The 25,600-nt window shown below is 43.7% G+C and overlaps 1 protein-coding gene across 6 annotated transcripts in view; it reads left to right on the forward strand.

The window, feature by feature from the left end:
• The window catches only part of CDIN1 (CDAN1 interacting nuclease 1), a 211,445-nt gene that overhangs the window by 138,644 nt on the left and 47,201 nt on the right, over nucleotides 1-25,600 (forward strand). The gene's annotated exons all lie outside the window — the stretch shown is intronic.

The following is a 25,600-nucleotide window of genomic DNA, read 5'->3' on the forward strand; positions in this document are numbered from 1 at the left end:
CTTCAGGGCAGAATGAAAACCGTGAGGCTCTGAGGGAAGTATCTGGGGGGAAGGTACCCGCCGGTCACAGAATTGGGTTGTTGAAACTTCATTATAGGAAGGAGGCTCCTGTGGCAGTATCCCTGCTCATTAGTCTGTTTAACTGTTTTTATTTTTATTTATTTATTTTTATCCCCACCTGAGGACATTTTTGCATTTATCTTCAGATAGAACAGGAGAGAGAGGGAGGAAGAGAGAGAGAGAGAGAGAAACATCAACTGGTCGCCACCCACATGACCCCAACTGGGCCAGGGACAAACTGCAACCAAGGTACGTACGTGCCCTTAGTGGAACCGAACCCGGGTCTCTCTAGTGTGTGCGCCAACGCTCTAACCACTGAACAACCGACCAGGGCTGTTTAACTGTCTTTAGAGAAAACTTTTATTCATTTACCCTCAAACGATTCTCAGAACATCGACTACTGTATTTCTTCTCGTCCCAAGACCTTCCTCATGCTTCCCCGAGAAGAGAGAGGCTCCACGTGGCTTGGTTAAGCCACCCCTCTCTCTCTCCGTTTCGCTTCTCTCCCCTCTTTAGATGACGATGGTTCCTTAGTACATTTCAAGCTTTCCTCGGTTTTCTTTCTTCCCCAGAATTGCAGGTTTCCTTGTGCTTTGAAAGGTATCCTTGGCCTCTGCGCATGTCTTTCTTCACTGTCACCCATTCTCTCGGTGTTTATTCCTGGCGGCCTCTCTTCCCCACCCAGTCAGTTCATGCCGAAGCGCTCCACCTGCCCCGTGCTTGGTTCCAAAGCCGCGTGGGCGTGTTTCTGTGAAACGCTGCTTTCATGGAGAGTTGGTTATGCTCCTGCATCCTACTCGTCTGCCTGAACAGCCTGCCATTGCTGATGGAAAGGCCGAGGACCTGTGGCCTCCTCACCTGGGCTGCCGCTGACCCAGTGCCCGGATGCTGAGCTCTCAGCCAGGAAAACACGGGTCTCCCACACCGTGTGCCCCCCTTGTTCTGTCTTTTTCTCCCACACCTTGCCCCTGGGTCCCTCCACAAGACCGCGGGTCTAAGCCCCTCTGCGTGATTCTTATCTTTCTCACACTCCATTCTGTTCTGTGACTGGGAAATCTGACCCAAATGGGTCGTATCAGTAGAGGCCTTTCCCTCTGGCGTCCTGTTGGGCTCCGTCAGGGGGAGCACTGGCAGGAGGTCACAGGGCGAAGAGGAAGGTACTTATTCCCCCGGCTGCCTCACCTTCGGGTCCTTTCACACTGACTGCATGTGACCGCCAAGTGGAACCCGTCCAGCGATCCTCTTCATTCAGCTCCTCTCAGCTTTGCTTGCCCTCCTTCCTCTGTCCCCTTCCGGCCGCCGAGGGGCGCGGGGCGGGGGGGCGGCAAGGATTCCCTGCTGCTGACCCTCTAGACGCATTCCACATCTGACCCTCCGGACTGTGCAGCGGGGGCCTGGTGCCTGCAGGGAAGTAGGCCCCTAGGCCGGCCAGCCAAACAGGCGCCACCCTGCCCTTTCTCATGCCTTTGTTCCTGCATGCCCTAATGCCAGGATTGTCCCTGCTCCTGCCCGTGACTTCTGACCTGCCCTTATTCTGACCTATTGAAACGACGCAACTCATCTAGAGTCTAGACTAAAGCCAACAGAGTAGTGCATGGGAGGCTAACGTTCTACATAGAGCATTTGGAAAATATTGCTGTGTTTTTGTGGCCAGAGTATATCAGCAACATGTGTGAGTGGTAGAGCCAGACCAGGGTTCATACTGGGTACCACTGTGGTCCGTTACCTCGAGAACGGGAAGCTTCTGTGCACACACATCTTCTGATGACTCCTTTTCTCCAAGTGCCTCTCATGCCCCATTGTGTCTGGGTTTCTTAGTTACAGTCCAACTTGTTACTGTCCAATTAATGACTGCCCACCCCTAGTAGGAAGTTATGGGATCAAAACACTGTACAGGCCATTTGGGAGCCTCGGGCTGCTGGCAGGCCAGGTGGGCGTCGCTGAATCAGTCCGCTATATCCAGGGACTTAAGGTCATTTAGCCCAAGTAGAAAAACATATGCAGGGAACTGCCTGGGGTGCTTGCTTTGGAAAAGAGGTGAAGGTGTGTGAGTGTCCTGGATTGTCCCATAAATTCATCTTTATTAACAAAGATAACAATGTAGTTTGAAACTGTGTTCATGACCAAAATCACCATGTTAATAAACTTAGTGGTTGGTACTCAGAACTCACTCTTTCTTGACCTGTCAGCAACACTCAACACAGCTTTTTGATGGCTCCTTGAAACATTACCTTATTTGATTTCTACGGGGTCATACCCTCTGATTTTTCTCTCCCAACCGCAGTGGCCGTTCTCTCTCAATCTCCCTTCACGGTGCATCCTCTTCTAGCTGTTCTCTTCATGTTGGAGTGTCCCAGGGCTCAGTGTTTGAGTCTCTTCTGTATCTGTATATTTTTCTTGGTGACTTCGTGGCTTTGAATGCTAGTTCTTCCAAAAGTTATGTCTTCATCCTGGATCCAGCTGCCTGCTCAATATCTCTAGTTGGATATATGATAGCCATCTCAAGCGCATCGTGCCAAATCTGAATTCCAGATGTCTCTAAAAGTTTCCCCATCCCAGTTAATGACAACCCTGGCCTTCTATTTGCAAAATACCTTGTTTGTTTCTCTCATATTGCCCCTCTGATCTTTTGAAAGTCCTGTTTCTGTCATTAAAATAGATCTAGAATGTAACCACTTTTTACTCTCTCCAGTGCTACCACTTTATCCAGGTCATCATCATTGCTACCCTGGGTCATTGAAATAACTCTCTAACTGGTCTTCTGCTTGCGCCCCCACCCTCCTGCAGTCTTTTCTCAGCATAACATCCAGATCATCAAATATAAGTCAGATCTTGTTAATTCTTTGCTAAAAATCTCGCAGTGGTCCCCTTATTGACCCAGAGTACTTTGACCTTCACAGCCATGCACAATCCCCTCCAGTCACCACTGTGACCCCATCTCTCTATATTTACTGCCACATTCATCCTCATTCACTGCACCAGCCACTCTGGCCTCTGCTGTTTGAAACTTACCAGGTACATTATGCCTCAGGCCCTTTGCACTGAATGTTCCCTTTGCATAAAATGCTTTCCGCAGCTATACCCATGGTTCAGTATCAAAGTCGGATAGCCCTGGCCAGTTTGGCCCAGCGGTTAGAGCGTCGGCCCGCAGACCGGCGAGTCCCGGGTTCGGTTCCCGCTAAGGGCACGTGTCTTGGTTGCGGTTTGTCCCCGGCCCCGGTTGGGGTTGTGTGGGTGGTGGCCCCTTGATGTGTCTCTCTCACATGGATGTTTCTCTCTTCCTCCCTCTCTCCCTCCCGCTCTATCTAAAGATAAATGCAAAAAAAAAAAAAAAAAAAGTCAGATACGTGTCACCTCGGCAGGCCAACCCTGACCTTCCCTGACGTATTGCATCTTCCTTCCTCGCTTGTTTCTCCATAGTCCTCCCACCTTCCCGGATGGTTTATTCCACCCCTCCTTTTGTTTGCCCCACTGGAATTAAAGTTCTGCAGGGGCAGGGGTTTCATCCTGTTGTTTACCACGGCTTCCCCAAGACCAGACAGTGCCTGGTATGTAATAAGTTCTTAATAAATATTTATTGAATACATGAATAGGTTTATTTTTAATAACTATAATGTGTGTATCTTTCAAATGTAAATATCACATGCCAAATATTAATGGCACAAATTGTTCATATTATCGGCATTTGATGTTTCCAAAGCTTCTGACACTTGGAAGGAATGTTACAGTCGAATGTACTGTATGCCATGAAAGTAAACAGTCATCAGCCTCTCCGTGTTTCAGTTTGAAGAAAACAGGCAGGAGATCTCTACCTCCCTCCCTAGCTTCTGTTTCCCCAGGAAGCCCACTGCAGTTTCTGAGACAAAGAGTATCAACTTAAAAAAAAAATTATTGGTATTGTTTCATATGCTATTCGTAGATTTGGAGATGGTATTGCAATTATTTTTTTAAACGCTTTACAAGAAATGCACACGGTGGTGCATATTTTAACTATTACTTGCAACTATCAAACTTCAACATTAATTATGCAAATATTCCAAATGTTAGCAAATTTAAAGTAAAGCAGAAGATGCATCTTGGAGCCAAGTGGAAATAAGTATGCATCCTACTGTTTCCATTTTGATAACAGAGAATTATACAAACCTATTTTATTGAATTTAAAAGATCCATAGTGTTGGCCATCTCTGCACATATCTCAGCCAACAAAAATTGAAAAGTTAATATTCCAAATGAATTATCATGCAAGGTCTTTTTTTAAATTCTATTAGAATATTCATCTAAAACGCTATATTTACTACAGAAATTCACGTTACTTAGCAAAAAATGATTTTATTTCGTGTGGAAAAGGGACTTGCTTGGGTCAGAGTTTCACTGAATACTGTTTGCTAAAAACGCTCCCCCAAAACAAAGGTTGGTGGTTAAATGATTGTAGAACATGTTGCCTACTACATTAAAATTTCAAAAGCTCTGACAAGCTCTACAGCAAGGACACATGTTTATCATCGTTTAACTCTACATTTCTTAGATGTACTTGACCGAAGATCACTTTCTGCAAAATACCTGATGTCCTCTTTGGAAGACCTTTTTGGGAACTCTCATGCAGACTACTGACAGATGACATTCAGACCCGTGGAGGGATGGGAGTGAGGCAGGGCTGCGGGGAGAGGTGTGAGCTGCTGTTTCTGTGTTGTCCACAGTGGAAGAAATACTGTGTCCATTTGGGCACTCGAACTAGCCATACTTCTCACCACTGAAAAGCCCAGGTGGCCTCCCCTTGGACCAGCTTGCAAAGTGAAATGCTTACAGGGCCCAGGCAGACAACGTGAAGGAAGGGCACTGTGGTGACCCAGGGAGCAGCTACCGCTCAGTCTCGGCCCGTTGTGCCCTGTGGATACAAGGAGCCTAGTGTGGCCACATCTTCCAATCTTTGAACAGTATTGAAATTCCAGATTTTTATGTTGAGTCTCCCCCATATTAAATAGTGTTAACATTTAAAAAAAAAACAACAAAAAAACAAAAAACAAACAAAACGCTGTAAACCAAACAAAATATATCTCGAGACCACTCCACTGTGGCCTCCACCTTACAAGGAAAGAATTGGTGTAGCATCATGAAGGAGAGTCCCGTGAGGAGGCCTCAATCAGCGGTTCACAGCCTGTGAGTTGCAACCCCTTTGGGGGTCAAACGACCCTTTCACAGGGGTCGCCTAAGACATAACAGTAGCAAAATTACAGCGATGAAGTAGCAATGAAAATAATTTGTGGTTGGGCGTCACCACAACGTGAGGAAGTGTACTTCAGGGTCACAGCATTAGGAAGGCTGAGAGCCACTGGCTCAGATGCTATCCTCAGCTACATGCTCGAGACCCTGTAGAAACAAGATTATTGTCAACTAGGTCTTAATCCTTTTGAGCCCAAACTAGGTCTAAATCTTTTTTTTAAGTCTGAAAAACCTAAAAAAAAAAAAATGTTTATTGTCTCAATTAAATAATTGTAGTGATAATTTCATATTCATAAAATGTTTTCAGTTTGCAAAGTACCAACATGAAAAAAGAAGATGATACTCTTTAGGCGTATTAGTTTGCTAGGACTGTCTTAACCAAATACACAGCCTAAATGGTTTAAACAACAGAAATTTATTTGTTAACAGTTCTAGAGGCTGGAAGTCTTGAGATCAAGGTGTCGGCATGGTTGGTTCCTTCCAAGGTTCCTTCCGAGGACCAGGAGGAAAAGATTTGTTCCAGACCTTTCTCTTTGGCACTCCGATGGCTGCTTTCTCCGTCTTAGAATCATTTCTCCTCTGTGCATATCTGTGTTCATATGGTGTCATAAGGCATCAGTTATGTTGGGTTTGGGCTCACGTTAATAACCTCATTTTAACCTGATTCCCTGGGTGAAGATCCTCTCTTCAAACAGGGTCACATTCTGAGGTAGGTACTGGGACTTCAACATGTAAGAGTTTAGGAGGGTACAATTCAGCCCCTAACACCAGGAAAGCACTTTTTGGAAACTATAATATAAGGACTCTCAGTTGTTTTGTTTTTTGGATACCTTGTAATTACAGACACAGATTGTAAATGAAACCAGGTGTCCAAAATTTTATAGAGCTTACCCAGGGACCTACAGAAAATGGCTGGTGTATGTGAGCTACCAGGAAAGAAGGGTTGGAGCTGGACATCCCTCTCTTTGGACCACCATCAAGAACCCGCCTAGATAAGACAAGTTGAAACGTGTATTTAATAAACATACAAAACATAAAAAATGATCCAAAATGAGATACGAAAGCTTACTATTAACATCAACACATGTTCTGATGCATAAATGTTCTTAGGATCTCTAAACTTACGCAAAGCAATTCATTTTTTTATCTTTGTATTATTTTCTCTCCTTTTAGTGTTCTTTAATATAGAGGGGGGAAAATAAGTACGTTTTTAGATGTTAATGACCAACAAAGAAAGAAGGTTAAAATAAAACAGAATCTTGAATTCAACATTGATTATGTAAACTTTTTCAAATCAGCTTCAAATTCAGATTTATTTTCTGAACTGATTGCTCACAATTTTCTTCACACTTTCATAGGTTTCCGAGACCCCAAATCAAAGTTAGCTCCTCAAGGGCAAGAGTAATATCTTCACTTGTTCAGCACAGCATATGATCAGTATGCGTTCACTATTCTGGGCACCAAGAATGCAGCAGTGACCAAGAGAGACACCATATGGGCTCCCTCCTTAGGGAGCTTATTTTATGATGGGAAAGACAGAAAAGAAGCAAGTAAATGAATACATACCCACATTCTTTTCAAATCATGCTAAAGTGATCAGGGGAGGTCTCTCTGACCAACTATGCTAAAATACATCTCAATAAATGTTCCCATTGAATTGCATTCTACCAGATTGAATTGGATTCCTCTGTCCTTCAAACTCAGACTATAACTTTGAAAATGACCTTCCAGCCCTGGCCGGTTGTTCAGTGGTTAGAGCATTGGCCTGCGGACCAGAGAGTCCCAGGTTCGGTTCCCGCTAAGGGCACGTGTACCTCAGTTCAGTTTGTCCCTGGCCCTGATTGGGGTTGTGTGGGTGGCAGCCAGTCGATGTGTCTCTGTCTCTCTCTTCCTCCCTCTCTCCCTCTCGCTCTATCTGAAGATAAATGCAAAAATGTCTTTGGGTGAGGATAAAAAAAAGAAAATGGCCTTCCAGTGTACTGTTGTTTTGTGCACAGCTGTTATTTAGCCCAAGTGCAGTTCGAGGCATTGAATATTCAGGCTGTAGGATCTCTCTGTGGTGTGAAGTTTTCTGGTATGTGGCTATTGATTTGAATGCTACAGTGTCTAGCTGCCCTAAAGCAGCTGGGCACCTACAGTATCACCCCCCACTGCTTTTGTGTATATCAGCAAGTCAGTAAGCAGGAAGTGTGGATAAGTGGCTGTGTTCTTTTCTTCATACTTCAAGGTATATGCATGACCAGATCATGACAAATGGATCTTAAGGACAAAGCAGCCAGCACAATGGTCTTTAAATATCAGTTTCCTGTGCATTATAATAAAACTAAAGGGAAAAAATTTGCACTTTCCCCAGCATTTGTAAAAGCAGGGATTTACTTTCACCACTAAAACGTTTACATAAAGTTAAATATTTCATTTGTTATTAGCATAGGTCTCAGGCCCTAGAAAGGATAAGTAAATTTGTCAGTTTTCCATTAAGCACCCACTCTGTGATAAGTATAAGAACATGATGCTGGCCTGAACCAACTTCTTATATCTCCTTTTAAATTATTTCAACAATTTGTTCAACTTCAGTATGTATTATTGTCTGAATAATCCAATTCTGACCTCATTGTTATATTAACCGCTACTTTCTAAAAATATCCGTGGTCCACTGGAGAGAACTATGAACTCCAGTGAGTCTGTGGAACTTTCAAAACAACTACTGTTCAGTTTGCTTTCTCATCTACATTATTATTCTATTACTGATGCAGATTGTGTGTATCTATCAGAAAATGTAATGAATATGTTATTTCCATATACCCCTAGTCAGTATGTGCTAAGTATAGAATTAATTCCTAACAGTTCAGTATATTCATTTTAAGATATTTCTTATTAAATTTTTTTTAAAATCATAGGACACAGAAATATATACAGACATCCTATTCATAAGTGTGCCATTGCTGGGCATTTGTGTTCCTAAATGACTCCTTTAAGTTAATTTTTAATGTACCTCTTAAATGATTCCCTGGGATTCTTGTGCTTGCTACTGTTTCAAGCACTAAAGATTGCTGTGTGTATATGTGTATGGAATTGGCTTTCTAAACAAAAAGCATCATTTTTAGGAAAATTTAATTTCCAAAATAGAAATTGAGAAAAGTTAGAATTGTATTGAGTAATAATTTTTGTTGTTTTATAATAGAACTTTCTCTAATCAAAATCATTTTATATATTTTTATCTGCCGTCCTTCCATCTACCTCAAATCACTCCACTTGGAGAATAATGGTCTTCACATATTTAAAATATGCTTAGAGGTCAAGATCATGTATTTTCAAGTGCACCTAAATATTTGGGAATTAAAATAAGAGGCAGGAGGCTGGTCTGTCACACAATCAAGCTTCAACTAGACATGTCTTTAAATAGATCCTCAGCCTTTCATTCACTTTATTCCATCACTCAGATAATCGCTAAGCAGAATTTACTGGGCACCAGCCGTCAACCAGGCCCATGAATACAGAGATTCCCTGAAATACAAATACTGCTCCCAGTGAGCTGAGTCTAATGGGAGATACAGCCCTGTAAACCATGGAAAGTACTGGGATTGAGATGTGCCTGGAGTACATGGCGTGGACGTTCCGGAGGCTGATTCATACAAGCCCCAGTTCAGAGTAGAGGGACGGGTGTGTGGGGAACGGTGTTCCAGGCAGAAGGAACAGCACGTGCAGAGCCATGGAGCTTGAGGGAGTGGAAGCGGCCGACCTTTAGTGCAGTTAGAGCAGAGAAGGGGAGCTAGGTTAAAGGACAGCCTCCTGCGGGGCTGTTGACCAAGCGCTCTCCGCTCTCCGGGGCATTCTAGGTAGGCTTTTTGTTATTTGAAGCAAGTTGCTGACACAATTCGATTTGATATTTAGAAATACTGTTAAGCCACAGTGGAAAACCAGTTAGAGGTGTTTGTTTTGGGGGCGGGGGGAGTTATCTCTATTTTTTTGTTGTTTTGTGTGTGTGTTGGTAAGAATTATAGGAAAGATGGGAAGGGAAACCAAGTGGAAGATCGTGCTGAAGTTACAGTGTGAAATGGAAGAAAGGGAAGCCGTCCAGGGGAGATGGAAAGAGGAAAATATGTGTGACTCTGAAGGACATGTGTTTGGTTCCGCTCTGTGACATTTGGGTTGGAAGGTAGGATATTTATAAGAGAAGTAGTTAAACTCAGAATATTAAGTAGCAGTTAAACCAGTTGCCTTTTTAGTGTCCATTTGATTTACAGAGACTTGACCTGGGGGCTTCTAGTTCCTGGTAACCTGTGTTCTTTTCCTTAACCTTAGTCTATATCAAATAGCAACAAACAAGTAAACACAAACAAGATGATCTGCTGTCTGTATAGCATATATGTGTATGCAGATCATATATAAATATGTATCCGTACACTCTTAGATACTTTGTGGCTAAAGGAAAGCAAGGTACTGCTAAAAGTTTAAACATTTTCCACCAGAAATTTTTATGGAGTGCATTTTTAAATAACAAAATCATTTTTAAATTGTTGGCAGTTTCTTAGCAGTCACTGCATTTAAAAAAAAAATGTTTCAAACAACGTGCGTTTCCTCACCTTAAACAATGAGTGAGTGGCAGTGTTTGGGAAATGTTTGTTATATTACCTCTCTAAATAAAAGCTGACAGTTCTCATAACACTTGTGACAAACATTTCTGCATGAGAAAATAGTTTGCCTTTCAGGTCATTACTAAATCACTTTATTTTTAAAGCACTGTGTGCAGTTACAAGAGCTCACAGAGACAGGCAGCGTCCGCCTAGCTGCAGCCACCCTGGGCTCTCCTTCACTCCGTCCTTATTTACATGTGAACTTGTTGCAAGGTTGTGTTCTTCCTCTTTCATTCATAAAGGTCGGTGTATCCTTGTTTCCTTGAAACACTTTATAAGTTCAATCACTAGAATTAATCAGGGGATTAAAAAATATTATATACTTTTTAACCTTTTATAGCCCACCCAGACCTCCCAGAGATATAACCTCACTTTCTTTAAAAAAAATTTTTTTTTTTATTGATTGATTTCAGAGAGAGAGGAAGGGAGAGGGAGAGAGAGATAGAAACATCAGTGAGAGAGAACATTGACTGGCATGCCCCCCACTGGGGATCAGGCCCACAACCTGGGCATGTGTCCTGACCGGGAATTGAACTGGAGACCTCCTGGCGCATGGGTCGACGCTCAACCACTGAGCCACACCAACCGGACTATAACCTCACTTTCTATGCGAGGACACTGAGGCCCAATGAGATCAAGTCATTCAGTATCAAATTTTGTAATCTGTGAGTCAGGCAGGACGTTTGAAGACAGAAAGGAATGGAGTACTGTAAACAGTTATGGTTGGAATCGTTTTCATTTTAAAGTGCTTAGTGTTATAAAATTGCTGTCAATCACCTGACATAGAGAACTCTTTAAATACTAAAACATATTTTTTAATATTTAGTAACATCCGATAATATTATTAGACCTCAGATCTAATCGCATGCTGACCCAGGACAAGGACCAGGGATGTTTCCTGCTGAGTCTTGTTCCCTTGCGGCTGTGTAGCTCCACACACCAGCTAATGATTATTTAACATTTTTAAACATGGAGGGGGATCGTCTAGAAATTATTTGCATCATTAGTTACAACCCACGAAGCAGTACAGATGAGTGGAAAGGGCACAGGTTTGGAGCGGGGAAGGGCTAAGTTTGATTTCCATCCGCCCACTCACAATCAGTGTGGCCTTGGGCGTAGTACTTGATTTCTCTCTCTCTCTCTCTCTCTCTCTCTCTCTGTTTCTCTTGCTCTCATTTTTTTTTTTTTTTTTACTCATCTGTAAAATTAGCACATTTTGGATTCTTATGGGGATTTAGTGAGCCAAGATATATATAGTACCTGGCCCAAAATACTAGAAGCACTGAATAATAGGGCTACCCATAAGAAAACCAACGTACAACAAGTTGAGGAAAACATGTTGCAGGGAGGTGTTTTGCCATAATCGCTGCGTCGTACTTTCTGTCTTTGTCACCGTCCCCTGCCGTAGTCAGGTACCTTCCTCTGTTCAGTGTGAGGCTGCTAAGAGTCTGAACACTTCCTGGACGGCAGGGCCAATGCACCAATAACATGTCTCCTTGCCCAAAAACCTGGTCTCCAGCAGGGGCTCCTTGTTCCTGGGTTTTGTTTTTTGTTTTTCCTTTGTTCTCTTCCAACAGCCGCTTCCCTGTTTTGGGGGCCACGTTGTAACTGGAGGCTAGTAATTTCACCTTCCCAGATCTCCTATACTTGAAAAATAAGCCAATTTTTTTTCTTTAAGTTTTAGATTTAAGTACCAAATCAATCCAACAGCAATGAACTGGGGGTACATTAACTGTTTGGGATTATTTCAAAGTAAAAAAGGGCATTGACTGGATCCAATGACCTCTGACTTGAGGATTCATTTTTTTAAAAACGTCACCAACCACAGACGTATAAAGTTTGCAGAAACAGCCAACAAACCAAAATATGTTAAAGGTTGTAATCTCTTGAAAGGAGTTGGTTGATTTTCCTGTTGCCCCTCCTATCAACTTGAACCTTCAACCTCCTCCGGCATGTATCACTACAAATAACACCGCTGAGGTTTGACAAGAGGATATAAAGTCACCAGGCCAGCGCACAGGGACGGCCACATGATTTTCTTCAACCTGAAATGAATGTTCTGTAACTCAGGCTTTTCCACAGGAAGTCCTAAACACTCGCTCACATCGCTTGAGTTTTAATAATTACTCTTTTCTAAGGACAACAGCAATATACATATTAAATGATGTTTGACAACTGGAATTTAGTGGTTTTGTTATTGGTTGTCTTTGACCATTAACTTGAATTTCTGTTCTTAATTGTAATGTATACGGTTTCAAGCAAGCAGCATATGATACCGATATAAACATGGGGTTTGTGTACAGCATTATAAATGAATTTTCAGTTCGTGATTAAGACAAGCCAGATGACAGAAAGCGAACAGTGTGTTTGGATTGCTCCGCTGGCTTCGTCCCCTCCCTGTAGCCACCTGCAGGGCCTTTCTCCTGCGAGGACACTGGGGACATGTGGCTTGTGTAGCGCTCACGCTCGCCGGCGTTTCTGAAGTGTCGGTTACTTGTGTAGCTTCTCAGATAATTCAGCTGTCTTTGGAAGTTATTCATTCTGTACCGGATAAATGCTGTCTTAGGAAGTCTCTGGCACCATTCAGTCTGAACTCAGCTGGTCCTCCGTTACTGGCATCTGGACATAAAAAATGGGAAGCTATTACATCAATACTTGAATAGCTGTTCTTGTTAATTCTTGTTGTTTGGGGGATTTTTTTGTAGATTTTGTGTCTTTAGTTAGGTCCAGCTTGGTAGCTCCCAAAGGACCCTGGAGAGGTGGCTTATATGTATTCTAGAGTTCTTTTTTTTCCTTTTAAAAAATTTTTTTTTCTGCCCTGGCCAGTTTGGCTCAGCGGTTAGAGCGTCGGCCTGCGGTCTGGAGAGACCCGGGTTCGGTTCCTGCTAAGGGCACGTACTTTGGTTGCAGTTTGTCCCCGGCCCTGGTTGGTCGTGCGGGTGGCAGCCACTCGATGTGTCCCTTCACATCGATGTTTCTGTCTGTCTCTCCCTTCCTCTCTCTCCCTCCCACTCTATCTGTACAAAAAATGGAAAAATATCCTCGGGTGAGGATAAAAAAAAATTTTTTTTTCTTTATTGATTTTAGAGCGAGAGAGGAAGTGAGAGGGAGAGAGAGAGATAGAAACATCGATGAGAGAGAACATGGGTTGGCCGTCTCCTGCATGCCCCCCCACGGGGATTGGGCCCACAACCTGGGCATGTGTCCTGAACAGGAATCAAACCGGCGACCTCCTGGTGCATGGGTCAGTGCTCAACCACTGAGCCACGCCGGCTGGGCTCGCCAGTTCTTTCTTCACTCAAGCTTTCCTCTTTCACCGCGCAGCCGAGCCGAGGGAGGACGGGTGACGTGAAGGGGAGGGAGCCTGGGAGTAAGGAGCAGGGGTGAGATGGAGGGTGTGGCACTGATCAGGTCCCATCAGCCCTTTTGGTCCCCTCGGCAGAAGCCTGCGTTTCATTAGAGCCAGGGCTCCTACAGAAGAGTTGCCGCACTGACCATGAGTGTGTACAGAAACTCCGAAGCTGTCCCCTGAGCACATCCGTCTCCCAGAGCAGGATCCTGAGCCTTGAAAAGATCTGGCTGTTGATTTGGAGTTGGGGGGTGGGGAGAAGGGCACAGGAGATGGGGAAAGAACAAACAAAGCACTGAGAGACTCTGTGGGTGCAACTTCACATCTTAGAATTCTGAGAAAACTAGATTTTTATAAGCTACTTATGGGAAAAAAAAACATGGAGACCTTTAGAAATCGCCCTTGTCCCTCCCAGTGAATAGCGCAGTTTTATTGTACAAACCGAAGTGGTAATTATCAACAACAGCTGTAGGCATCTCGTGCCCTTATGCAGCACTTCCACGGTCATTATTGTGTTTGAGCCCAACCATTCCTCTAGGAAACTGAAAGCATTTTAATGGCTAGGAAAGCAAATGCTCAGAACGATAAAGGGACTTGTCCAAGATTAATTCATTAGTGTCAGAGCTAGGATTGCTCTGTTTATTATTCAACAAAACTGTTATTTGGCATTTGCCACATAGCAGGCACCCAAGGGTGAATGTGAGCCCTTCCTTCAAGGAGCTGCCAGTCTGGGGTGTGCGTGAGGGTGAGGGTGAGGTGCCCAGGGGCGTTGGGAGCAATGAGGCAGTGGCTCGAAGGCAGTAGGGGGGTGGAGCAGATCCCGCAGCCTCATTCCAAGTAGGGACAGTTTAAGAATGTTCACTGTGAACTTCGGGTCAAGGTGGCAGATAGGTAAACGTGGTATTGCGTCCTCCCACAACCACATCAAAGTTACAACTAAACTACAGAACAACCATCATTCAAAACCTCCTGAAATCAAGCTGAATGGAAGTCCTACAACTACGGAATTAAAGAAGCAGCCACATCGAGACTGGTAGGAGGGGCGGAGACAGACGGGCTGGTCCCACACCCACGTGTGGCGGATAAAAATCAGGAGGCTCCCTCGGCTGGGAAGGTCCTCCCTGAGGACGGAGGGGTCCCTGTTCTACACCAGGTGCCCCGCTCAGGGTTCCAGTGCCAGGAAGAGAAGTCCCCATAACTTCTGTCTGGAAAAACCAGTGGGAACTGAGGCTCAGGGAGGCTGAGGTGGATGGAGCCCCAGGCAGCTCCTTAAAGGGCCCGCGCACGGACTTATCGGACTCTCTCCCTCTAAGCTTGGAGGGGAGGCAGCTCGAGGGGCGCCAGAGACATACAGGGAAGAAGTGAGCTGTTTGGCACTGGAGTGAGGGCTGGAGAGGGGGCTTTCTCCTGGACAGAAGTGCTATCAGAGGCCTTTGTTCCTTTGGTGAGCCCTTCCCTGGGGCAGCAGACAGCTGCCCATATCTGGGACTCCAGCAACCTGGCTCACACTGGTAGCCCCGCCCTTGTGATTCCCTGAGGCCCCGCCCCACCCAACTTTCAGGCCCATCCAAGCCATTGCCATTGGCCTATCTTGGATCCTGCTTCAGGTTTTCCTAAATTCTTTCAAACAAGCAGCATCTGGTCTCAGCTGGCCCCATATACCTCTTGTTAAGTAATACATAGAAACACAGGGAGGCAGCCAAAATGAGGAAACAAAGAAACAGGTCCCAAATGAATGAACAGAACAAAACCCGAGGAAAAGAACTAAGCGAAATGGAGATAAGCAACCTAACATATGCTGAGTTCAAAATACTGCTTATAAGGATGCTCAATGAACTTAGTGAGAACCTCAGCGAACTTAATGAGGGCCTCAAGAGCATAAAAAAGGACCAGTCAGAAATGGATGCACAGTCAGAATTGAAAGAGGCATTAACTGAAATAAAGAATAATTTACACAGATTCAATAGTAGAGTATGTAAATGCAAGAAGCAAACCATTGATTTGGAATATAAGGAAGCAAAAAACGCCCAATCAGAACAGCAAAAAGAAAAAAGAATCCAGAAAAATGAGGACAGTGTAAGGAGCCTCTGGGACAACTTCCAGAATATCAATATTCGCATCATGGGGGTGCCAGAAGGAGAAGAGAGAGAACAAGAAATTGAAAACCTGTTTGAAACAATAATGGCAGAAAACTTTCCTAACTTGGTGAAGGAAATAGACATACACGTCCAGGAAGCACAGAGAGTTCCAAACAAGGTGAACCCCAAGAGACCCACACCAAGACACATCATCAAAATGCAAAAGGTTGAAGACAAAGAGAGAATCTTAAAAGCAGCAAGAGAAAAGCAGTTAGTTACCTAGAAGGGAGTTCCCATAAGACTGTCAGCTGATTTCTCAAAAGAAACTGCAGGCCAGAAGGGAGTGGCAAGAAATATTCAGAGTGATGAAAAGCAAGAACCTATAACCAAGATTACGCTACCCTGCAAAGCTGTCATTTAGAATCCATGGCCATATAAAGATTTTTCCACATAAGGAAAAGCTAAAGGAGTTCATCACCACCAAATCATTATTATACGAAATGTTGAAGGGTTTTCTTGAAGAAAAAGATAAAAAAAATATGAACAAATAAAATGGCAATGAATACATATCTGTCAACAATTGAATCTACAGACAAAATGAACAAGCAGAACAGAAACATTCTCATAGATACAGAGAACATTTTGTTGGTTGCCAGATGGGAGGGGGTTTGAGGGAATGGGTGAAAAAGGTGAAGGGATTAAGAAGTACAAATTGGTTGCTAGACTGACAAACCTCAAAGGGAAGGGGAATTGAGGGGTGGGAAGAAATAAACCAAAGAACTTATATGCATAACCAATGGACACAGACAAAAGTGTTTGGAAAGGCAGAAGGGCGCCGGGAGTGGCGGGGGGCGGTCAATGGAGGAAAAATGAGGAACATCTGTAATACATTCAACAATAAAGATAAAAAACAAATAAATAAAATAACGAAATAAAAAGACAAAAAATAAATTATATCTCAATGCAAAAAAAAAGAATGTTCGCTGTTTAGCCAATGCAAACATCTCTTCCCATTTTAAGAGTTCTGAATCGCCAGTTTCAGAACTCTTAAAGACTAACAGCTCTATTATCCAAAAGGCCCTGCCTGATAACTGAGCTGGTGGAAAGGGAGACCAGGTCCTTAGGAAAAGCCCTGGAGACCAGTAGTTGGAGCTGTGGTGGAGTGGATGATTCAGAGGTTTAAACAAAACATATCAATGGCAGAACAAAAAGAGGCATTTGACTTTTTGCTGATATAAAATGCCAAAACTTCCATTTTTATTTTTTATCTGTCCTGTGACATGAAGATAAGTAGAATAAACCTCTAAAATTCATGTGTTTGTACTGGATAAGGAAAACCATTCTGATGGAGCTAGGTATTTCAAACCTTAGACCCCAGCACAAAAATTAATATTTTGACCACTTAACCAAGTGTCCTTGGAGTTGGCTTTTTTCAAAAAATTTTTTTATTTTTATTGTTCAAAACATAAACCCCTAATATCACTAATAGATTTAAAACAGACCGACCTGTGTTTGAGATGAGATTCAGCTCCTCTCTTAATACCATAGGAATGCATGTGTGCCCCTGGAAAAGGTATTCTTTCCATGGTCCCAGTGCCACCCCATGGAGGGTGCTCGGTCAGCCTGACCGCCAGCCCTCTTTGCTCTAGTTGCACATTGAGTTTAGGGCCTGTCAAGAATGCGTATAGGTACAAAGTTGTGACTAAAAAGAATGGTTTCTCCCCACCACGAGTCACAGTGGAATTCCTGTGATGAAGCCCAGGAGGAGGACGAGAGTGTTCCCGTTCCAGCAAGAAAGACCGGCCCCTCTCAACCTGCTCGTGTAGGGCATCCCCTTTCCGGCCTTGCTAAGCAGGCAGCGAGGCAGGCGTTTACTCCCCAACCAGAAATAGAGTCCCAACGGGATGAAGCAACAGCGTTGAGGCTCCGAGTGGACATCTGGAAGAAACAGGAACGGAGCCCGCTCGCTCCTGGAGCTGTCCCTCTCAGTGTCCAGGTGGAGCGGGCCTTGGACAGAAGGGTGTGTATGGGGGGCACCGCGGGAGCGCCTTTTGGCCACCACGTTTTGGCTGAAATTACAGTTGGGAGCTTGCATTTTCCAGTAAGTCACTGTTCACTTCCTCTGGATTGGTTGCGTGGGTGAGGCTTATGAAGAGGTTTCTATTGCTGGCCTTCTGATGGAGTGCTTTTTTCTTAGGGGTGGGGCACCCCTGAATTGCTAAAGATCCAGTTTCTGAGATGGGTTCTGAAATCCAGCACATTTTTTATTCCCCATCACTGCTGACTCCTTTCTCCTCTTTCCTCCTAACTCCCCCTCTCCTAACATCCCCCACCTTCACCCCATGCTTGCTCCCTGGGGCGCCGCTGCTGTGGACTTTCCTGTTGCCTGGCTCACATCAGGTAACAGGATGTTACAGTCATTGGCCACAGTTCCAGCCTCTTTACTTTAGATTTTCTTCTTCTTTCTCCCTTAGCCAGGGCTCATTGGCCTTGCTTCCCAGGAAGGCTCCCCTAACTGATGTTCTGCTCAAGTTGGCTTTTCTGAAGTCTCATAACATCCTGAGAAGGTGGAGAGAGGACACGCCCCTTTTCTCTTACTTCCCCACGTTATTGGGGGAGGGGGATATTAATTAACAAGGAAATCAGAGGATAGTACTCCCCACAAAAAGCTTTACTGACATGTAGATGGCTTACATTCTGTTACCCACATACAGGACATTTAACTTTCATGTATGTGGGATAACGGTCCTGATTGCACTAAGAATGGTATTAAATATAAGTGATTTGATGACTCAGAAGGTACTTTCAGCTTATCATTCTAGAATTTTCTATATTGGAAGATGAAGTAGAGGCTGCCTCTGTCTGCATTGGCCCCCAGGGGTTTAGCCTGTTGACTTTCTCCTCCACAAACTAACTGACAGCGGTATCCATTTTGAAGTGATTGTTGATTTGTGGAGTACGGGCGAGGAGTAGAAAATAAATGCAAGTCGAGCGTCATACACCTGGAGCAGGCAGAAGGGGGAGAAGGGATGCATCCTCTCCTGCGGGCTGCTGGGAGGTGGGAGCTTACAAAGCAGTCTGCTGAGTGATCCCAAGCTCATGCAAATTAACAGTTGTTTTCTTTCAGAACTGTATGACTGAATAAACATTTACCATTTGTTTCATTTCTACTCATCTCTTGAAACAGTTGCTGCAGGTCTTAATAGTAAGACTCGAAACATATAATGTATTAGCCTTGGCACATCAAAATGTTGTTCATCTTCCAAACTTGAGATATTCCAGTTTGGCTTCTCACTGAGTTTATAATGTTCTGAGGGTATGTATCTAAAAATGCATCATCATACTAATCTTCTGGAATTGATTAAAAAAGAGAGACAGAGAGTCCCTGTAACATGTCACTATTCCCAGCTTAAACATGGTCTGTCAAATGACGGGCATTGTGATACATTTCGATCTTAGGAGGGGCCTCAGACATTTAAACCACTAAGTCGATTTTCTAAGAGAGACCGATGATACTTGTGCAAAATAATAATGAGGTTAAAAATGGGATTTTAGCCTCAACAGAGAGAGCAGCTCCTCCTGCCTTTTAACACAAGCCTTTCCAGTGATTCAGTGTGATCCCCTTTTCTCACGGCACCCCTGAGAGGGGTGAAGAATTTCAGCAACTGAACAGCAGTATCAAACAAGTTCATTTTAGGAATGCTCCTTCAAGGTTTATTCCAGTGGTTAACATTCCTGGAGCTGGTGGTGTCACCAGGTGCCTAGGGCTTAGCCCACATGCAGCAATTTCGGCGTGACACTGCGACCCCCCGATTCTGCAGTGGGGAACCTGGAGCCTCATGCAGTAGCTGTAGAGTGGAGATGAGATCCCAGAGGTACAGTACAGGGATTATCTGGGATCATGTAGATGGTTTGCAGTTGCCTTTGTATGGCTACTGGGTTAGATCATTCTTGGCAAGTTTGGTGAATTAGTATCCTGTGCCTGAATCCCATTTCAATACCTAGTTTGGAATTCTTCCACTCCCTGAAAACTTCCATTGAAAATTTCATCAATGGTATTTGCATAGACAAAATGGAATCAAACTATTGACATGTAGTGTTCTTTCTTTTTTTAAAGCAAATTTATGTGAATGGTTTGTGAGGAGAGATAATTTAGCCAAAGGCACCTGTCTTCTCTAAGGAGCCTGCCTGAAAAGACTTTTTGGGGAGCTTGGGGAATTTTTTGTCCTTAAAATAAAGCTGTTTTTGAGGTATGAGAGAAGCTTAGTTTTGTAAATGGTACAATGAATAACAAAGGCCTCTTTTCACCCCCCCAAAAGGGGACTAAAAAGGACATTTGTTAGACTCCTGAGGAAGAATGGTGCTGCTGACATGAAAGTCTAGATACAAGAAAAGGGAAAATGGGAGGAAGAAGAAGAGCAGGTAGTCTGGGCAAAGCAGGACCCTGGAAGCTAATCATTTTAAGAAGATGATTGTGCTCAAGCTCAGCTTCTAAACTCAAGGAAACGAGTGTATCGCGATGAGACAACCGGAAGATAAAACTTAGCAGAACATCCACTCATTGAGTGCAGACACGCGTGAGTATGCGTGTGTCTCCCCATCCCACCTCTCCTCCCGCAGCGGCCCTGAAGTGTGTCCTGGCAGACAGGTGGCCAGAACCAGTCTTCATAACGGAGGTCGGACAATCTGTATTTCTGGGTTTCTAGACTAGACAGGGTATATCATTGATCCGAAGATGGAGAGTACACTGTCTCACCTCCCCTGTCATTTAGTGGATGTGGTTCTTGAGTATGGCCAGGATTATACATGTGTTAATGTGTCTCGAGCCCTGACCTAAACTGTAGATGAGAAGGCTCTTTAAATATTAAAATGTAGGACGAACAGAGTCGCTTATGCAGTAGGGAGGTGCATAGTACTCTGAAGTCAGGCCTGGTCTTCTTACGGGGGGCAGCTTCTGCCACGTTTCTGCCCCAGTGTAACTGCTTTGAAACTCCCTCTTTCATGAAAATACTAAATTGTTGGTCTCTCTCTCTTTTTAGAAAAATTCAAGTTACAGAGTATATACCTTCAGAGTTACCTAATGTGTGTATCCCTGTTACGTATCCAAGTTTAAGTGCTGTGTTGATATATATAATCATCACGGTATTTGAAAAGATCCTAAAGAAAAGCAATTACATAAATGTTGGAAAGAACTAAACATACCGATTGAGGCTTTTAGAAATGAGAGGGCAGTATTAACAATATAGCACCTGAAGTCACAATGCAAAATTGTGTTCTTATCATTGGTGATGATTCATTAAGCCTAAAGTTATAAGCCTTGAAAGAATTTCAGAATTATTTTTCTCTTATTTTTTTCCTACAAAAAAAAAAAAAAAACAGAACCCACCCCATCATTTTCTATTTTAGCAGTTTCCACAACTTAAACATTAAATTCTTATTGTTTGATTTCTGTTATATTAGCAGTGTGTGTTTTGCAATTCTAATCTTCACGTTTTTCTTTCTTTATCACTGAAGTGGGCCTTTTGAAGCTGGGAAATTTTTCATAGCAATATTGACAGTGTTCACATTTGCATGATGACAGGCAAGGAATGGAGCAGTAATTTCTGAAATTGCAGAAGTATTTAGAACACTGATAAAAGCTGAAATATATTTTTGATGGATTGAAGTTAAGCATACATGATTTTTCCTGCTGTCAAAGGCTCTGAATTTCGTGAATATTTGCCTGCTGTGAGAATGAAGATTAACATCACAGCCATCACCCGGGCACCCAAACCCTGCAATTTAATAGCTTTTTAGGTTCTTTCCTTTTTCTAAACAGCAATTAATCTCATTTTCGTACAATTTTCTCGTTTCTGAAGTCGCTCATTGAATCGCTGTTTTGTTCATATTTGGCTTCAGCTCTTCTGCATAGTCATTAAAGTCCCAATTAATGTCACCTTTAGCTGAAGAGTGCTCATTTTTATTGAGGAAATGACAGTTGCTGCCATGAGTAGTGCAGTGTAATATACATTAATTGCCCTGTAACACTGGTAATTACGAGTTTTTCAAGCCTCTCAGTAAACTGTCATGCCTAGACAAGACTGTGCTAAAATAGATTACTCATTAGGGAGACCTGTCCTATTTTCTGGTGGGTTCTTAGTGTTGGTTTAAAAAAAAAAAAAAAAATCTTGAGCTTGAACAAATAGTTGCCAAGAGCAATTTCCTACAACAATATCCTTGTGTTGGGTTTTCCAGCCATCACTTCAGTCTGCGGTCAGCAAACAGACAGGAGCCGTGGTGCTCCGGAGGTGGGCCCTGAGCACGAGTGGACGTGGATCGCAAGAGTGAACGCAATGGTGTTTCATCCAGGGTTGGACAGGGGATAACTGAAGAGGGTCCGGGAGGGTGTTGTGCTGGAACAGGTCCATCCCCTGTGTTTAGAGGACACGTGAGCGCCACCCCCACCGCCTGAGTCTCCATCACCTCTGTGCTGAGTCCAGCCAGGAGCGCTGGTGCCTTTCTTAAGCAGATCCATATGAAGGCTGGAGTTGATAAATAGCTTTGACATCAAACATGGCAAGCTTTCCATACACGGTTTAAGGTGCAGTGTTTAGAAAAGGGAACCGTTAGGTGGAGCGAGCTAAAATACTCTTGCATGTGAAATTGCTAGTTCACAATCTACATGACGGGTACGTTGAGCAGCGGGCGTTTCCCCCATCGGATCCGTTTCCTAATTTCAGTGCGGATATAATTTTTCTGTTCCCTGTTCCTCATATTTCGTATATTGCTGTTTTAATGCAAAATAGTCAACTTGAAAGCCCAGTTACCCAGCGCTGAAAAAAGGAAAACCTTTGTTGTACCCTTGCCCAAAGCAGGTGTTGTAAGTCTGCTCTCTCTCTCCCGCACTCCCTAAATGAATTTTGTCACAGCCTTTCCAATTTCCTGGTGCGGATGAGCTAATGAAAGTAGATAGTACAATTTGTGCTGACCAGGTAGCAAGTGCCAGCTCACAGCTGAGGGTAGTTTAAAAATAAATAAATAAAATATAGCATGATATCACTGATTTACCCATTACACAGCATTAATAGTGAGAGACCTTGGTGTGTTTATCTGTTTGTATTGGTGTGCATTTATCGAATTGTTTATGACAAGACTAATTGGGGTAATTGTAGACGCTGAAATTACCTGTCAGCTATATGTAACCACACTCCCTTTCTTTCTGACAAATGATGACAACTGAGGGACCCCGTAGCATTACTCATGATGGCTTTCCGAGTGGTAATAAGGACAATAGGGGCCCTGGCTAATTTGACATGGACAGCCTTCACAACAAGAAGCCAGCTAAATGACTTGTCAGGAGGGGAAAGAAGTCAGAAAAGTAATGGAGTCCCCCATGGCGCTCTGACAGGCAGATGAGGCAATTTCAACGGAAAGTGAAAAGGCTTCAGTTTGTCAAGTATTTAGAACAATCAGAGAACAGCTAGAGGCTGGAACCTGACCATAAATTTGTGAACTATGGTAGCAGTTTCATATAGGTCAGTTACTTCATAATGGCTGCGTGGGCCTCACAGGGCTCTGCTCCCGTCCAGCGCCTCCCGCCTCCCAACCAGAGTGTGTCATCTGCACCTCTGCTCTGTGTTCCGCCACGGGACCGACGGCGGAGGCTACGGAGGCTCAGGAATGGAAAGATGGTGTGAGTTGCTGTCTCCAGCAGGGCGAAGCAGACATTAACACAAAGCTAGACATGCTAGGACGGTGGTAGCACGCACACAGGACAGTGTTAACTCTGCCGGGGGAGCTGTGGTCGCCGGGTTGAGCGGAGCAGACCTCTCTCTCCTCTGCCGCTGCTCGGACACAAAGTCTATGCTGCACATAGGCTGGAATAGCATGAGCAATGCCTTTTTCTCTGATTCTACCAAACCATATAATACTAATCTCGTAACAAGCTAGAAACTGGTGCACAGGGATTAACCCCCCCCCCCCCCACCGCCCGTGCCTCTAAAGTTGGCCATAGCTTCCGACCCTAATATGTATTAGGACACCACAGTGTTAAACAATGTAGTTGTTAATCCTCACCCAAGGATATTTTTCCATTGATTTTCAGGTAGAGTAGAAGGGAGGGAGAGAGAGAGAGAGAAAAAAAAAAACATCGATGTGAGAAAAACACATCGAGTGGTTGCCTACCGCACAACCCCAACCGGGGCCAGGGATCAAACCTGCAATCCAGGTGTGTGCCCTTGACCGGAAATCGAACCCACGACCCTTCAGTCTGCAGGCTGACACTCTAACTGCTGAGCCAAACCAGCCAGTGTGGAATCTTTCTTTTTAATGTCTAAAGAAGAAAGTGTGCATCTAACACACTTATTTATACTGTGTTACTTGTCAGTTTTAACCTTCATGTGGGAAAAGGTTTCTTTCTCAATAGTATACAATATAATATTTTAGTATATCACTTAGATTTCTCCATGTAATTTAAAACACATGGTTTCACAAATATCATTACATCTAACTAAACAGATTGCTTAATGCTGTAACCAGTAGTTCAGAGGGATTAGAAACCATTAAGAGGAAACACCCACAAAATGGTGTGGATTTTGCATTTATCTGAGGGTGAGAGAGATGGGGCGGGGACTGTCCTTATGCACAGTAAAAGCAACTAGCTGCCCACACGTCCACACTGGGTTTTGATTGACGGAGGGTTCTCAGTGTTTCTTCAGGGTCTCTGAGAACAGAATAAGCATTGCCAACACCAAGTCCCTGGAGGAGTGCTGGGACCCCGGCAGTGGGCGTGGCCACCGCAGCGCAGGCTCCTGTGGAGGGCAGAGTCAGAATTCGGCTTTAAGCGCCCAGGCTGTGGCCTGCAGATGTGTTCTTGTCTTACCAAAATGCAGTCCATTGACAGGAATTCTCCTTTCTGAATTTCAGGTTCAGAGTTGGGATAAGTCTTTGCTCAATTAGTGCCACTTTGGAGATATTCTTTATATTCCTTCCCTTTGTGGAAGAAAGTTTTTTTATTTCTGAGCATACCCATCACTTGAAATATTGTTGGGGGGGGGGGGTTGTGTGTATATATAATAATACATGTTTAATTCTAAAAGTCTGAAAGCTCCACCCCTGGCCAGTTTCTCAGTGGTTAGAGCATCAGCCTGTGGACCGAAGGTTTGCAGGTTCGATTCCTGGTCAAGGGCATGTACTGGGTTGCAGGTACCTGGTCAGGGTCACGCAGGAGGCAACAAATTGATGTGTCTCTCTCACATTGATGTCTCTCTCTCTCTCCTTATCTATCTCTCTCTATCCCCCCTTCCACTCTATCTGAAAATCAATAGAAAAATATCATTGGGTGAGGATTAACAACAACAGAAAGTCTAAAAGCTCCACATCAATTAAAGAACCTCAGCATCGTCGTTATCCCCATTTGCACATGTTATCCCTATCAGTGTTTAACAAAAAAGGCATTGCACTGTACACAGTGTTGTGTGCCCCTGTGTTCTTACCCCAGAGCACGCTCTGCTCCACATCAGTAAGTAACGCTGTAAACGTTACCTTTGTAATTGATTCCTAGTGCTTACATTACACAAAATACCACGATTTATTTAGCCTGTTGCCTGTGATGGGCATTTCAGAGGATGTCATAAGCAGCACTGTGAGGAACATCCTCGTGATGAAATGGGTTAGGATGCAGAAGGCACAACCGCCTCGGTCAACGTTTTTGCTCTCTTCTGTCTTGGGTAATCCGCTGTTAAGAGGATAAAGCTAGGGTACCTGTATTTTTCTGCACCATGATGTGAGGTTTAATGATCATTTGAACTTTTCCTTTTAATAGTCGATCAAAAGTGTGTTTCCATGATGCCAGAAACTAATGTATCCAGTTGTCTGGTAATATAAACAAACGTAAACAGAAGTAGCTTGTACGTATGTATTTGTTTTCTACCATCCAGTCTTCAGAGCTTGTGATTCCTCTGTAAAGTTATCTCACGTGTGTCCAGCTGGTGTGGCTCAGTGGTTGAGTGTCGACACATGCACCAAGAGGTCACCGGTTCAATTCCTGGTCAGGACACATGCCCAGGTTGTGGGCTCATTCCCCAGTGGGGGGCGTGCAGGAGGCAGCTGATCGATGTTTCTCTCTCTCTCTCTCTCCCTTTTACTTTCTCTCTCAAATCAATAAAGGGAAAACAATTTTTTTTTTTAAGTTATCTCATGGGCAAAGAAAGGTAGTGTGTTTTACTGTAAAAAATACATGTTTCTCTTTTACATAGAACCTCTAAAGTGTTTATTCATTT

Source organism: Molossus molossus, unplaced genomic scaffold, assembly GCF_014108415.1.
Source record: "Molossus molossus isolate mMolMol1 unplaced genomic scaffold, mMolMol1.p scaffold_m16_p_1, whole genome shotgun sequence".
NCBI classification, from domain to species: domain Eukaryota; kingdom Metazoa; phylum Chordata; class Mammalia; order Chiroptera; family Molossidae; genus Molossus; species Molossus molossus.